This window comes from Crocuta crocuta, unplaced genomic scaffold (genome assembly GCF_008692635.1).
Source record: "Crocuta crocuta isolate KB4526 unplaced genomic scaffold, BGI_CrCroc_1.0 scaffold205, whole genome shotgun sequence".
NCBI lineage: Eukaryota > Metazoa > Chordata > Mammalia > Carnivora > Hyaenidae > Crocuta > Crocuta crocuta.
Window position 1 is genome coordinate 691,057 of NW_027530644.1, and position 15,135 is coordinate 706,191.

Consider the following 15,135-nt stretch of genomic DNA (forward strand, 5'->3'; position numbering starts at 1 on the left):
CATATTTATTATTTTTTTTTTTTTTGAGAGAGAGAGAGAGAGAGAGAGAGAGAAATACTGCATGTGCATGAGGCAGTGAGACAGAGACGGAGAGATAATCCCAAGCAGGATCCACATTGTCAGTACAGAGTTCAACGTGGGGCTCAATCCCACAGCCATGAGATGATGACCTGAGTCGAAATTAACTGAGCCACCCAAGAGCCCCTTACCTTCATTTTTAATATTTCACCCTATGTTCCTGCTGCTGGCATGATTTCTAATGAGAAATCCAACGTAATTCCTATCTATGTTTCTATATAAATAGGTTTATTTTCCTCTGGCTTCTTTTAAGGGTTTCTCTGTCTTTAGTTTTCTCTAATTTGAATGTGATGTGCCTAGGTGTAGATATTTTTATATTTATCCTGACTGGTGTTCCCTAAGCTTCCTGGATCTGTGATTTGGTGCCTTCCATCAATTGTGAAATGTCCTCTGATATTGCTTCAAATATTTATTCTCCTTCTTCTCTTACTCTAAAAACACATACAATATATCTTTTAAAACCATCCCACAGTTGTATAGTTTACTTTTTTCCCCATTCTTTTTCTCTTTGTGTTTCAGTTTTATGAAGTTTCTGTTGACATATTTTTTAAATGGTTATTTTTTTTGAGAACTCAAGAGATTGTGAGTTGGGGAGGGGGCAGAGAGGGAAGGAGAGAATCTCAAGCAGGCTCCACACTATCAGCACAGAGCCCAAAACAGGGCTCAAACTCACCAACTATGAGATCATAATCTGAGGCAAAATCAAGAATCCAATACTTAATCAACTGAGCCACCTAGGCACTCCTCTACTCACATATTTTTAAGCTCACTGATTCTCTCCTTGGCCATGTGCAGCCTACTGATGAGTTTATTCTTCATTTCTGTTTTTTTTTCCTCCTGCAATTCCTTTTAATACCTTCTTAAAGTTTCCATCTTTATGCTATATTCACATATCTTTTTTTGCATGTTTCTACTTTTGCTGTGAAAGCCCTTAATATCATATTCATAGTTACTTTAAATTCCCTCTCTGAATATTCTAACATCTGTATCATATCTGAGTCTAGTTCTGATGTTCTGTTTCTTTAGACCTTTGTTTTCTGTTTTCTTCAGGGTTTTTGGCTTGTGATTTTTTTGTTGTTGTTGAAAGCCAGTCATTTTGTATCTGATGACAGAAACTGAGGTAAATAAGCTAAACACATGTGAGAATTTTTTAGTTTAGCTAGGCGTTTGGCTGTTCTGAATGTTGTGGCTGTAACAGCCAGAGGCTCTAATTTCCTTGATTTTGTCTAACCTCTGTATGTGGAATTCCCTAAGTATTCCTCCTCAGAGAGAATTTCTATCTTGCAGCCCTTTCAGCTTTAATTCACTGCTAGTTTGCTGAAGACTTGTTGGTGTGATGATAAGGTGTAGGGGGAAGGGAAAGACTTTATAATCCTAAGATTCTCAGGCTTTTAGTGTGCCTGTATCTTAGGAGGTGACCTTCACAAGTGTTTCTCCAGCAGTATCAATTTTTTTTTTTTTTTTGCTCTATTAGTAAGACATGAAGTCTAACAGGGAGTGCAGTGGGATAAATGTCCTTCCCTAGCTAGGGTAAGTCTCCGGTAAGGTCTTTTCCCCTAGAGAATAGGCCTTTGTAGGGAGAATTCTTCGGTAGTATTACACAGTGAATATTTTCCCTTTCTCTCCCACCCCCAAACCACAAGATCTTTCTCAGCTCCTCACTATTAGAACTTGGTGGGGTTCCTTGAAGTAGAACTCATGAAACTGTGATGACTCCTTCAAGTCTGGCTCTAGACTTTCTCCCCATCCTTATCCATGCTTCCCCTCCAGCCGTTGCTCAAAAGTACCATTTACGTGTTTCTACCAAATAATGAGATCTCAGCTGTGCAACTCTGGATTTGTCTATCTCCAGATTTCAGGATGGATCTTTGCCCTGCAATCTCAGTTCTCTGATGGTTCCAAGAAAAGTCATTTATTTTCAGTTAGATTTTTTTCTTGTTTTAAGAATAAGGGTGATGATTTCCAAGCTCTTTACATGTAGAGCTGATAACAGGGTTTTGTATCTTTTTTATAGACAGAAAATTCTAATTTTAAGATAGTGCACTTATTGATCTTTTCTATCTTGTTAGCTCTTTATTATATAATAAACCATTGTCTATGCAAATCATTTTCCCTCATGTTATTTGCTTCCATGTTTAGACTTAGGAGGCATCAGGACTTGATACTATGTACAGTGTGAAATAAGGATTAAGATTTTTTTCTCTATGTGGATATCTAGTTGAATAAGCACCATTTATTTAAAAGATCACACTTTTCCCAGTTTCAGACTTTGCTTTTAAATTTTAGGCAAGAGAACAAAAATTGAATAGTGAGGAAAAACTGAGCACCAAATGTATGGTATAGACATATTATACACTGAAATAACCATGTCTTTTTCTTTTTAAACTGTAAAGTAGTGATTTCTAATACATTTTCTAACGTAGAACCTAACTCAAATGCTTAGAATAAAACATTCTTAGGTGATATGTTATCTTCTTATATGTTATTTTGTTTACTAATTATTTAGAATATGGCATCAATGATCATGAGTAAGAGTGGCCTTTATTTTCCTTTTATATACTGTGCTTGATTGATTTGGGTCCAGAAGTATATTACTTGTAAAATGAAATGGGATAGGGTCTTTATTTCAGTACTGTCCGAAAATGTTGGTGTAATACAGAAACTACTTCCTTCCTTTATGTTCAGTATAACTCACCCATAAAAGCATCTGTGCTTGATGTTTTCACTGTGGGGAAAAAATATAAACTACTGTTTCAAGGAAGATCTATTTCTTTTTTCCATTTATGATTATTTATATCATTCTATGAATTTTCTTTTCACAATATTTTTCAAATATCTTGGTATAACAAATTTCTTATATTTGATCTATGCTACATCTGTAATAGTGCACATTCCTTCCATCTTCTCATTTCTCCTTATGACATCAAAAGTGAGATAACGTGAAGAAGCTCATTAAGCCATTCAAATTTTCACAGAAAACTAATAGATTCTTTACAGAAGTTAGGAAGGGGGACCTGGGAGGCTCAGTCAGTTAAGCGTCTGACTTTGGTTCCGTCACGATCCCACACCTCGTTTGTTTGAGCCCCGTGCTGGGCACTGTGCTGACAGCTCAGAGCCTGGAGCCTCCTTCTGATTCTGTGTCTCCCTCTCTCTCTGCCCTTCTCCCACTTGTAGTCTGTCTCTCAAAAATAAACATTTTAAAAAAAGAAGTTAAGGGGCGCCTGGGTGGCTTAGTCGGTTAAGCGTCCGACTTTCGCTTAGGTCATGATCTCGCGGTTCGTGGGTTCGAGCCCCGCGTCGGGCTCTGTGCTGACTGCCAGCTCAGAGCTTGGAGCCTGTTTCAGTCTGTGACTCCCTCTCTCTCTGACCCTCCCCTGCTCGCGCTGTCTCTCTCTCTCTTAGAAATAAAACATTAAAAAAAAAAAATTAAAAAAAAATTAAAAAAAAATAAAAAAATTAAAAAAAAAAAGAAGTTAAGAAGACAGCTAAATTTCCATATGAATTTAAAACAGGAGAGGAGAAGTGAAAATGGAGTAGTTATAAATGAACTTTTGAATTTATGTCAGATAATGGTACAGAAGTCTTAAAAATTTACAGACCAGCAACTTTTTTGGGTGAATGGATTATAAAAGGATAATATGTGTTAAAAATGAGATTACCAAAATATTGCATGTAACCAAAATAGTTCTTAAAGATTAAAATATTGTTTAAAGAAAATATAAAAACAGACATGAATCTAGGTTAGTAATCACACAGATGTTTAAACATTTTACATATATGTTTAGTTTTTTAATGATGTAGCAAAACTCTTAAATCATTAGTGAGGCACCATTGTAGGTCAGTCTCCTTGTAGTATGCAGAGCCAAAATTTGCATTTGAAATGACATCTTATTTAATGGTCAATAAATTACTTTTTCCAGCTTTATTGATATATAATTAACATACATCATTGCATAAGTTTAAGATGTACAGCATAATGACTTGATTTACATTTATTAGGAAATGGTTACAATAAATTTAATTAGCATCCATCATCTCATAGAGACACATTAAAAAGAAACAGCCAAAGAAAAATTTTTCTTGTGATAAGAACTCTAAAGTTTTACTCTTAACACTGTTGTATCATATATATAAAAGTTGTTAACTATAGTCCTCATGCTATACATCGCTGGTACTTATTTATCTTGTAACTTGAAGCTTGCACATTTTGAAGGTATTTTCCCAATTTCCCTTCTCCTCTTCCCTCACTTCTGATAACCACAAAACAATGCCTTCTGTTATGAGCTTGTTCTTCCATACCCACCCCCGCACCATTGGTTTCTTTTTTCTTTTCTTAGATTTCATATGTGAGTTATACAGTATTGTCTTTGGCCGCTTTGTTTTACTTAACATAATGTCATCAAGGTTCATCTATGTTGTCACAAATGGTAGAATTTCTTTGTTTTTATGTCTGAATAATATTCCATATTATATATTATAATCCATGTTATATGTTCCATATCATATGACACATATTATAATATTTAATATTGTATATTCCATAGCTTCTTTATCCACTTATCTGTCATTTCCATGTCTTGACTATAATGAATACTATTACCATGAACGTGCGGTTGCACATGAGAAGGTTATGCCAACATGTTTGAAAAGTTAGATAAAAGGAAAATTCATAGAATGATATAATCAGAAATGGAAAAAAGAAACAGAACCTTATTTAATGACTAGTTTACATATTTTATTTCTTTGACTATATTCTCACTAGTGGAATTGCTGTATTATAAAATAGTTCTATTTTTAATTTTTTGAGGATATTCCTTTTTCTATAGTGACTGTATCACTTTACAATCCCAGCAACAAGGCAAAAGGGTTCCCTTTTCTCAACATTCACACCAGCATTGGTTATCTCCTGTCTTTTTGGTGATGGCCATTCTAACAGGCATGAAGTAATTTCTCATTGTGGGGTTTAGATTTGTGTTTCCCTAATGATTAGTGACGTTGAGTATCTTTTCATGTATCTATTGGCCATTTATGTATTGTTTTTGGAAAACTGTTCAGGTATTCTGCCCATTTTTAACTTGGAAATTTTTGTTAGCTTTTTTGCTATTGAGCCGTAGTTTTTTATATATTTCGGTATTAACTCCTTATCAGATATGTTTGCAATTCTATTTTCCTCTTCTATAAGTTGTCCTTTTACTTTGTTGACAGTTTATTAAGCTATGCAGAAGCTTTGTAGTTTAACATAGCTCAAGTTATTTTTTATTTTGTTTCTGGTACTTTAGGTGTCATATACAAAGTATCATTGCCAAGATCCATGTTAAGGAGCTTTCTTTCCTATTTTCTTTCATAAATTTCATGGTTTCAGATCTTATATTTCAGTCTTTAACCTGCTTTGAGTTAATTGTTGTGAGCAGTATAAGACAAGGGTCTAGTTCTATTCTTTGACATGTAAATATCCAACTGTCCCTGCAGCATTTATTTCAGAGACTCTCTTTTCTCCACTGAGTATTCTTGGAATCCTGGTCAAATAGTAGTTGAACATATTTCTTAGGTTTATTTCTGGGCTTTCAATTCGGTTCCATTGATCTATTTTTTTTTAAAAGTTTATTTTGAGAGAGACACAGAGAGTGAGCAGTGGGGGAAAGAGGAGGCAAAGAGAGAATGGGAGAATCCCAAGCAGGATCTGTCAGAGCAGAGCCCAATGCAGCACTCGAACTCACAAAACTGTGAGCTTAAGACCTGAGCCGAAATTAAGAGTTGGACACTTAACCAACTGAGCCACCTGTTTTTTTTTTTTCTTTTTTAAATGCCAATACTGTACTGCTACTTTTGCTGCTATTGTGTTTATTATTTTACTTGAAGTATGGTTACAAACAATGTTACATTAGTTTCAGGTGTAGAAGAGTTATCTGACAACTTTATACATTACGCTTACCACAAGTGTACCTCATCCGTCATATGAGACTACCACAATACCATTGACTATATTCCATGCTGTGTTTTATCCCTATGACTTATTCATCTCATAACTAGAAGCCTGTATCTCTCACTCCCCTTCACCAATTTTGCCTATCCTTCCACCCCCTCTCCTTTCACCATCATCAGTTTGTTCTCTTTCGGAGTCTTTCTGATTTTTTGTTTTGTTTTTTAGATTCCACATATAAATGAAATCATATGGCATAGTTCTTTGTCTGATATATTTCACTTTACATAAAGCCCTCGAGGTGCATACTTGTTGCAAATACACCTCATTCTTTTCAATTGCTAAATAATATTCCATATTTGCTTTTTCCATTCATCTACGGAAGAACCCTGGCTTGCTTCCATATCTTGGTTATTGTAAATAACGATGCTGTAAACACAGGGTTCATATATCTTTTCAAATTAGTGTTTTTATTTTCTTGGGGTAAATGCTCTGTAGTGGAATTACTGGATGATGTGGCATTTCTAGTTGGTATTTTTTGAGAAAACTCCGTAATTTTTTCCACAGTGGTTGCACCAATTTGGATTCCTGCCAACAGTGCACCAGGGTTCCTTTGTCTCTACATTCTTGCCAACACTTATTTCAAGTCTTTTTGATTCTGGCCTTTCTGAGAAGTATAACGTGATCTCTCATTGTGATTTTGATTTGAATTTCTCTGATGGTTAGTCATGTTGATCATCTTTTCATCTGCCAGCCATGCCTGAAGCCATGCCGCTTCACCTCCAGGTCAAGGTGGCTCGTGAGCAGAGGGCTGGTTTCTTCTGGGGTCGCCTGGGACCAGTGCGTCCCGCTCAGGGTCAGCTGGACAGCAAGAAACCGGATCCCTCTGTGTCCCAAGCCAAGGTTTTTCTCTTTTCCAGTGACAGGGACAATTCCTTGAGCAGTTTCAGCCACTCTTTTCCCCTCAACTCACCATGGCTGCCCTCAAAGGGGGCTCCCTCCCCTCCTTCCTTGTCTCCGGTCCCAGCCCGTTTTAATCTTCCCCAGTTGGCACTCACGTTAAAAGTTTTCCTCAGTTAACTCTGTCTCCTTTTCCTCCCAAACTCCTGGATTCTGTAAGGGTTCCTATGGTTTCAGGCCTTCTCCGTTTGAGAGATGGGGGCAAGTGAAATGTGAAATGTAGGGAGCTCCCTACTTCTCTACCATCTTGCCTCCCTCCTCTGATGTTATTGTAAATGGGGAACTATTCTTTCATTTGCAGAAAATTTGCTGTTAATGTATACAAATGCTATTAATTTTTATGTTAATTTTATATCCTTTAAATTTACTGGACTTATTTTTTTTTGTGTGTATTCTTTAGGATTTCAACATATAAAATCATGTCATCTTCAAAGAGAGACAATTTTACTTCTTCTTTTCCAATTCTCATGAATTTTACTTCTTTTTCTTGACTAATTGCTCCAGCAAGGACTCCCAATACTATGTTGAATAAAAGTGGTGAGTGGGAACTCCTGTTTTGTTCATGATATTAGAGAAAAAACATTAAACTTTTCTCCATTGAGTATATTACCTGGAAGTATGTCATATAAAGCCTTTATTACACTGAGATTTGTTCTTTATATCCTAATTTAAATGTTTTAAATCATGAATGGATGTTGGATTTTGTCACTTTTTGAACTTCTCATGTAATGGCCATACAATTAATTATTCTATTAATGTATCCTGTTAATTGATTTGTGGTGATTGAACCATCCTTGTATTCCAGGAATTATATCCATTTGATTATGGTGAGTGATCCTTTAATGCACTGCTGAATTCAGTTTGTTAGTATTTTGTTGCGAATTTTTGAATTCATACTGATGAAGAATATTAGTCTGTAGTTTTCTAACAGTCTTTTTCTGACTTTGAAATTGGTGATACTCTGGCCTTATGAGTTTAGAAATGTCCACTGCTTATCATTTTTATTAAATGTTGAGGACTGGTGTAAATTCTTCTTGTAGGTGTTTGATAAAATTCATCAATCAGTGAAGCTTTATTATCCTGGGCTTTCCTTTGTTGGGAGATTTTTGATTATTGATCCAATCTCCTTACTAGTAACTCAGTCTCTTACTAGATTTTAAAATTTGCTTCTGTTTCATTCTTAAAAGGCTGTGTGTTTCTAAGAATTTTTCATTTCTGTTAGTTTGTCCAGGTTGTTGTATGATGATGATGATAGTGGACTTTTATGATCAATTATGTATATTTTTAAAGTTTATGTATTTTGACAGTGTGTGCATGTGAGTGCAGGAGGGAGAGACAAGGAGAGAGAAAATCCTAAACAGGCACTTAGCTACTAGCATGGGGCCCACTGAAAAGCTTGACCCCACAAACTATGAGATCATGACCTGAACCAAAGTCAAGAGTTGGATGCTCAACCGATGGAGCCACCTAGTTGCACCCATCCTTTATGTTTTTATGTTAGATGTTGTAATGTCTCCTTACTCATTTATAACTTTGTTGATACAGGTTTTCTGTCTTTTCTCCTTGGTTAGTCTGACAGGGCTGAGTCACTACCCCTTTCTGGTTTGATTAGCATTTCCCTAATTAGTGATGGACAGCATCTTCATCATTTACCTGGTGACCATTCATGTGTTGTCTTTGGAAAAATGGCAGTCAGCACAGAACCTGATGCGGGGCTCGAACCCACGAACAGCGAGATCATGACCTAAGTGAAAGTCGGACGCTTAACTGACTAAGCCACCCAGGCGCCCCAGTGTTTTTGTATTCTTTGAGTAAATAAGCTGTAATGCGATTGCTGGGTTTTAGGGTAGTTCTCTTTTTAATCTTTAGAATTAATTCCATATTGTTGTCCACAGTGATTGCACTAATTGTGGGTCCATACAGATTTTAAAGTTATTCTATAAAAAATGCCATTAGAATTTTAATAGGGATTACAGTGAGTCTTTAGGTTCTTTGGGTAATACAGACATTTTACCACTTTTAATTTTATAACCCATCAACATGGAATATCTTTCCATTCAGTATCTTACAGTTTTTAGTGTATAAGCTTTTGACTACCTTGATTAAATTTATTCCTAGCTAACTTTTATACTTTTTGATGCAATTGTAAATAAGATTTTCCTAGTTTCTTTCTGTTAGTTATTCAGTACTTATGTAACATATTTTAGTACATTAAAGTTGTATCCTGCAACTTTATTGAATTTATTATTTCTAACTTTTTTGTTGTTGAGTCTTTGGTTTAGTCTTTTTGGCTCTTCCAGTTTTCAATACGTGGTAGGTCATTTACAAAGAGTGACACTTACCCTTTCCATTTTTGGATCCCTTTTATTTTTTTCTTGCCATACTACGCTGGGTAGGACATCCAGTACTATGTTAAACACAAGCCAAGAGAGTGAGCATCTTTGTCTTATTCCTAATCTTAGAGGAAAAAAAATAAAGCTTTCGACTTTTCACCATTTAGTATAATGTTAGCTTGAGGTTGTCATATCTGGTCTTTATGGAGTTCTCTTCCTCATGTTGACTGACTTGTGAAAGTTGAACCATCCTTGCATCCCTGGAATAAATCTCAGTTGAATATTTAATGTGTTGTTAAATGTAGTTTGTTAATATTTTGTTGAGAATTTGCATTTAAGTTTACCAGGGATATGGCCTGTAATTTTCTTTGCTTATGGCATCTACTCTGGTTTTTATATCAGGATACTGCCGGCCTCATATAATGAATTTGGAAGATTTTTTCCTTTTATACCAATGGGGACACTTAGAGAAGAGCTAGCATTCTTATTTCAATGTTTGATAAAATTCACCACTCAACCAGCCTGGTCCTGGACTTTTGTTTGCTGAGAGATTGTTTTAAAATAATTTATTGTCAAGTTGGTTTCCATATAACACCCAGTGTTCATCCCCACAAGTGCCCTCCTCCATGTCCATCTCCCCCCTCCCCCCCACGTCCATGAGTCTTCAGTTTGTTCTCAGCATTCAAGGGTCTCTCATGGTTTGCCTCCCTCCCTCTCCCCTACAGTCCTCAGTTAAGTTCTTCCTAATCCTCCTATACATGCAAACATATGGTAGCTGTCCTTCTCTGCCTGACTTATTTTGCTCAGCATAACACCCTCAAGGTCCATCCACGTTGCTACACATGGCCAGATTTCATTCTTTCTCATTGCCATGTAGTATTCCATTGTATAGATAAACCACATCATCTTGATCCATTCATCCACTGATGGACATTTAGGTTCTTTCCATATTTTGGCTATTGTTGAGAGTGCTGCTATGAACATTGCGGTACATGTGCCCCTATGCATCAACGCTCCTGTATCCCTTGGGTAAATTCCCAGCAGAGCTATTGCTGGGTCATAGGGCAGTTCTATTGTTAATTTTGTGAGTAACCTCCACACTGTTTTCCAGAGGGGCTGCACCGTTGAGAGAATCTAATTGCTGGTTCATTCTCCTTATTAGTAATTAGTCTATTCAGATTTTCTATTTCATTGTAACTAAGTCCTGGTAGGTTATATGTCTTTTTTTATTTTCATAGTAGTTTCTAATCTTCTTTTAAACGTTTGCTTACTTTTGAGAGGGAGAAAGAGAATGCCAGCGGGACAGAGGATCAAAAGTAGGCCCCACACTGACAGCAGAGAGCCCAATGAGGAGCTCAAATTCACAAAATATGAGATCATGACCTGAAGTCATGATGCTCAACTGACTGAGCCACCACCCAGACCCAGGCACCTCTTTAATCCGTTGCATTTCTGTGGTATTGGTGACTAGTATCTCCTCTTTCATTACTGATTTTCAGTCTTTTTTTTTTCCTTTCAGTCAAGCTAAAGGTTTATCAATTCATATATCTTTTCAAACAATCAGCTCTTAATTACATAGATCTTTTCTATTGTTTCTTCATTCCCTATTTATTAGGGCTTAATTTGCTTTAGTTGCTTGAAGCTTAAAATTAGAATATTTATCATTAAGAACCTCCCTGTTAGGACTGATTTTGCTCTGTCCCACAAATTTTGGTAGGTTACATTTGTACTTTTGAAATGTTTGTGGTCTTGACACGAGCAGACCTGTACCCAAGTTCCCTGGCTGAATAGAGCCACTGGCTTTGCTGTGTGTGCAATTAGCTCTGTCCACTTGCCTGCCTTATAGTTTCTAGATGTTCTCATTCTTAGGGTCATATAGTCTTTGTGCCACACTAGGTGGTCTGCGATGGCCCACTTCAGTTTCTCAATTTCCTGAATATTCTAATTGTGAGGGGCCAGAAATTATAATCAGTAGGTAGTGGGGTTATGACTCAGCTCTTCTGCCTCAGCACAGGCAGACCAGGCTCCAGAGCAAAACTCTTCATTTGGGGGCTGAAATTAGATCTGCACCCCCACTGAGTTCCCTGGTTAAAGAGTATCACCAGCTCAGATCTGCAGATGAACAGAACTGCTAATTTGGACCAGTACTTGGAATAAGATCCAATTAGATTCCCAGTGGTTGATTCATGCAGCATTCCCTGTGAGCTCTGTGAAATGGTATCAGAGTAGAGGTATTCACAAGGCTGGAGGAGGGGTGACTGGGTGTGACACCTAGGCTCTCATTCCTCACCTATTGTCTGGTGCTGTGCTAGCCCTGGAAAGGGAAAATGTGCTCATCATGTATCTGTTCATTTTACCCTTCTAAGATAGTCTTTCGTCTCTCACATGGATCATGGTGCCTCAGCCTTAAACCTGTGTTTTTACAATTCTCTCAGTAGTGTCTTGTCTGTGAATAGTTGTTAGGTTATTCCTGACTTTGCTTTCTCTCACAAGTAGAACTACGTCTCCATTTTGGTGATACCAACCTATAAGCCCACTCTTTCTGACTATTCTCACATAGAACTATACTGATTGAAAGTAAATTTGAGTTCTATTTCTTCTCATGATAAATTTAACATGTTGAGAGAGAAATCTTCCTCTAGAAAATTATTCTTCAAGAATATATCTACATAAGTTTTCAAACCAGGAAGACAAATGTCCTTAGGAGATAAGGAAGAAATAAGAAGAATTAAGACCTAACAATGAATGGATTTATGTATAGTTTTAAGTGTCTTTGGCTTTAAACAAATCACGCAGGACACTTTCCCATATTATAGCTCAAGACACAGTTTATGAATGTAGGATTCATCCCACAGGCTTGAGCTTTGTATATACGCATCATTCATTTTTACCAGCCTTTCATATTCTCCATGGGAGTCTCTATCTGCTGAGAACAATTTACTAGTCCTATTGTTCTTAATCAGCACTCTTTTCCTTACATTACATTTGTATTTTGGTGGTGAGTGTGTGTTGAAATATGGATGATTAATTTCCTAAACAATTTTACAAGTGATCCTCATATAATCCTACGCTGGATATACATACTCATTTTCCCCCAAGTTTTGTATTGGTATGGGATATCAGTACAATGTAGAAAGTCAAATAAAGACATTTAATTTCTTTTTTTTAATTGAAAAAAAATAGTTGTGTAAGAAGCTGGCAAGTTAAAACAGTATACAGAGAGGTTATTATAAATATACAGGTGTAGATCTAAGTTTATTCATTTTTAGCTCATCATAGTTCAATAGGAGTCATTTTAACACCCAATTCCAACTAATATAATCTAGAATTCCTATACTAACTAAAGACACCCGACTCCATTTGAATTATGGATTAGTAATGAAAAATGTACTATTTCTTACCTTCTCCAAATACAATCTCTTCAAAAAATTTAGATCACATTTCTAAAATGCAAATTCTTCCTGGAGTTAAGCAAGTAAGTGGGATACAAGATGCAAATCAGACTTTAGGGCCTGTCTTCTTTCAAGGGATTATCTAGAATTTAGTTCCAGCCTGTTTTTGTCATGCAAGAATATAAAGTCCTTTTGATGACCAAGTTAGTACTTCATTAAATTCCACAACAAAAATTTCATGTTTTAAGAAGGTAAGCTATCAACACATTTATCTGTTCATCTAACATTGTGCAACACGATTGAAGAGAACAATAATGAACATATTTGTCATAGTTCCTTACAAATGTCCTCTTTTCGACTTACTTTTCAGGCCAATTGGCAAAGAGAACCTACCCTAATGTTGCTTCCACTTCTTCATAATTTAGTAACATCTTCCTACCCTACCAAAAATGAAACACTTACCTGGAATTTCAGGTAGGAAATTGTTTCCATAATGCAGTAAATACCATGATTTTCAATAAGCAAACACCTGAACCACATTGGCAAACTTATTACCATTTCATACTAATTTGAATTAATATAATCTGACACTGGAGATCCTTAATTCTTGGTAAGTTCTGTGACCTTATGTTTAAGCAAATGAGTCGAAGTAGGATAAAGTCATATCTCAATTAAAATGTCATGTTTTCGAGTATTTAATTTTTTTAGTAGATTCAGCTATCGAAAACTGTTGGCCTTCTGATAGCTGATGTGAATACATTTCACTTGAAGGTCTGTTATCCATAAAGTCTTGTGTATTTTCAAGGGAAGTGTTCCAAGATGTCTATGTAGAAAAATAAATAGGATTTTCTTTCCTTACAGAATAGAAACAGTGTTCTTTTAATTTAGACCGTCAGTGAAAACAGTGGGTTTTGGTTATTGAAGCAAATGTTTCCTTTAAGAATGTTTACTGAACTGAAAACATTTTACTAAGAAATGTGAGCTTTATTTAGTTATCTGTAGTTATTATGAGATCAAAGTAAAAGGAACCTAATTCTCAAAGCATCCTTTTCAAACCTCAACTTTTTACCTCAGGAAATTGATGCTGTAAACATTTTCCATATCCTGTAAGGAAAGTTTTTTCCCCCAACACAACTAAATACTTATTAATGAGGAAATGGGCCTCAGGAAAATACAATTTCTGAATAAAGGGAGAAAAGGATTGATAAAATACAAGGAAGAAGAAATTCAAAATCAGGAAGAAAAACATATTAAAATAATTCTCATCCAGGGTAGAAATGTAAATTTGTAAGGCATAACAGAAAGAAAATAAGCAAAGTTCATTTTTATACAATTTTGCGAAAGACAATATTCTTAAGTCAACCTTTTCTAAATTTTTGAGAATGAGGTTTTAGATAAATTAAAATTAAATGAGATGAATATTTAAAAATAATGGTTTGCTAAAAAGACTAACACAGTGATCATGCCATATTAGGTTTTAAATCTAATACAGAGTCACATTAATGTATGACACTTGTATGAAGTAAACAGACAAAAGTTACAGGAAAAGACAAGATAAACTAAGTTATTATCCTGGTTCTACCTCCTTTCAAATAGATGGCTTTGGACAACTGATCTTTCATAAGCCACAGTTGTCTCAAGTGAGAGAAAAAAATATAAAACTATAGCACTCATCATAGGTGAACATTTGCTATTGATGAGGAAAGAAGTTATAAGTAGATAACAATGTGTTTATATAAAAAATCGAGTACAGGTGGGTTAAGAATTTGAATAAAGGAAATTCAAAGAAAAGACAGGTAGGCAAGTTATGTAATTTCAGAGTAGTAAAGGTTCTTCTAAGCACAATTCCAAAGGCAGAAGCAATTAAGAGAAGACAGTATTATCAATATGTGGTCTTCATCTTACTTTTCCCCAGGATTCACCATAGTCACTTACCTCTTCATTTTTGATTTACTTCTTCTTTGTGATTCTAGGATTCAAGACTGTCTTTTCTCCTACTCCATGAGACACTCTCAGTTTCTTCAATATTTTCTTTGATTTCTTATGGATACAATATTTTGTGCCCCATCTTTTGCCCTCATTATTACTTCCCACCCAAAGCTGATTCCGACACATACAGGTATGTGTACAGGTGGTAAACATGAGGTACAAGTTTTTTAGCTTAACATACTATTCAAAAACATTTTTCAATCATGCATATATATATATATATATATACACACACACACACACTATATATATATATATACACACATTCTTATTATGTACGTATTGAGAATGCTCTATTTTAATAACTAATAGTAATTTCCCCTGCACGATGGGATTGTAGGTAAACAATTTTTCTTTGTGCTTAGCTATAGTTTTCAAATATTTATAAATCAACAGTATTTTAGTTGTTAAAACCTACCCAATAGGAGGAATGACATCACCCAGCTGGTGACATCAGTTGTTC

At 35.6% G+C, this 15,135-nt stretch overlaps 1 protein-coding gene and 1 long non-coding RNA gene across 5 annotated transcripts in view; one reads left to right on the top strand and one right to left on the bottom strand.

Moving 5' to 3' along the window:
• Positions 1 to 15,135, top strand: part of LOC144235539 (uncharacterized) — a 162,947-nt gene that overhangs the window by 72,479 nt on the left and 75,333 nt on the right. Inside the window, exon 2 of one of the 3 annotated variants that reach the window (XR_013336238.1) lies at positions 13,054 to 13,151. The exons of the other annotated variants lie outside the window; for them this stretch is intronic. This is a non-coding gene — a long non-coding RNA (uncharacterized LOC144235539). Of the gene's footprint in view, positions 1 to 13,053; positions 13,152 to 15,135 lie in introns of those variants that run through there. 3 annotated transcript variants of the gene reach the window in all.
• The window catches only part of HMGCLL1 (3-hydroxy-3-methylglutaryl-CoA lyase like 1), a 183,149-nt gene that overhangs the window by 45,109 nt on the left and 122,905 nt on the right, over positions 1 to 15,135 (bottom strand). The gene's annotated exons all lie outside the window — the stretch shown is intronic.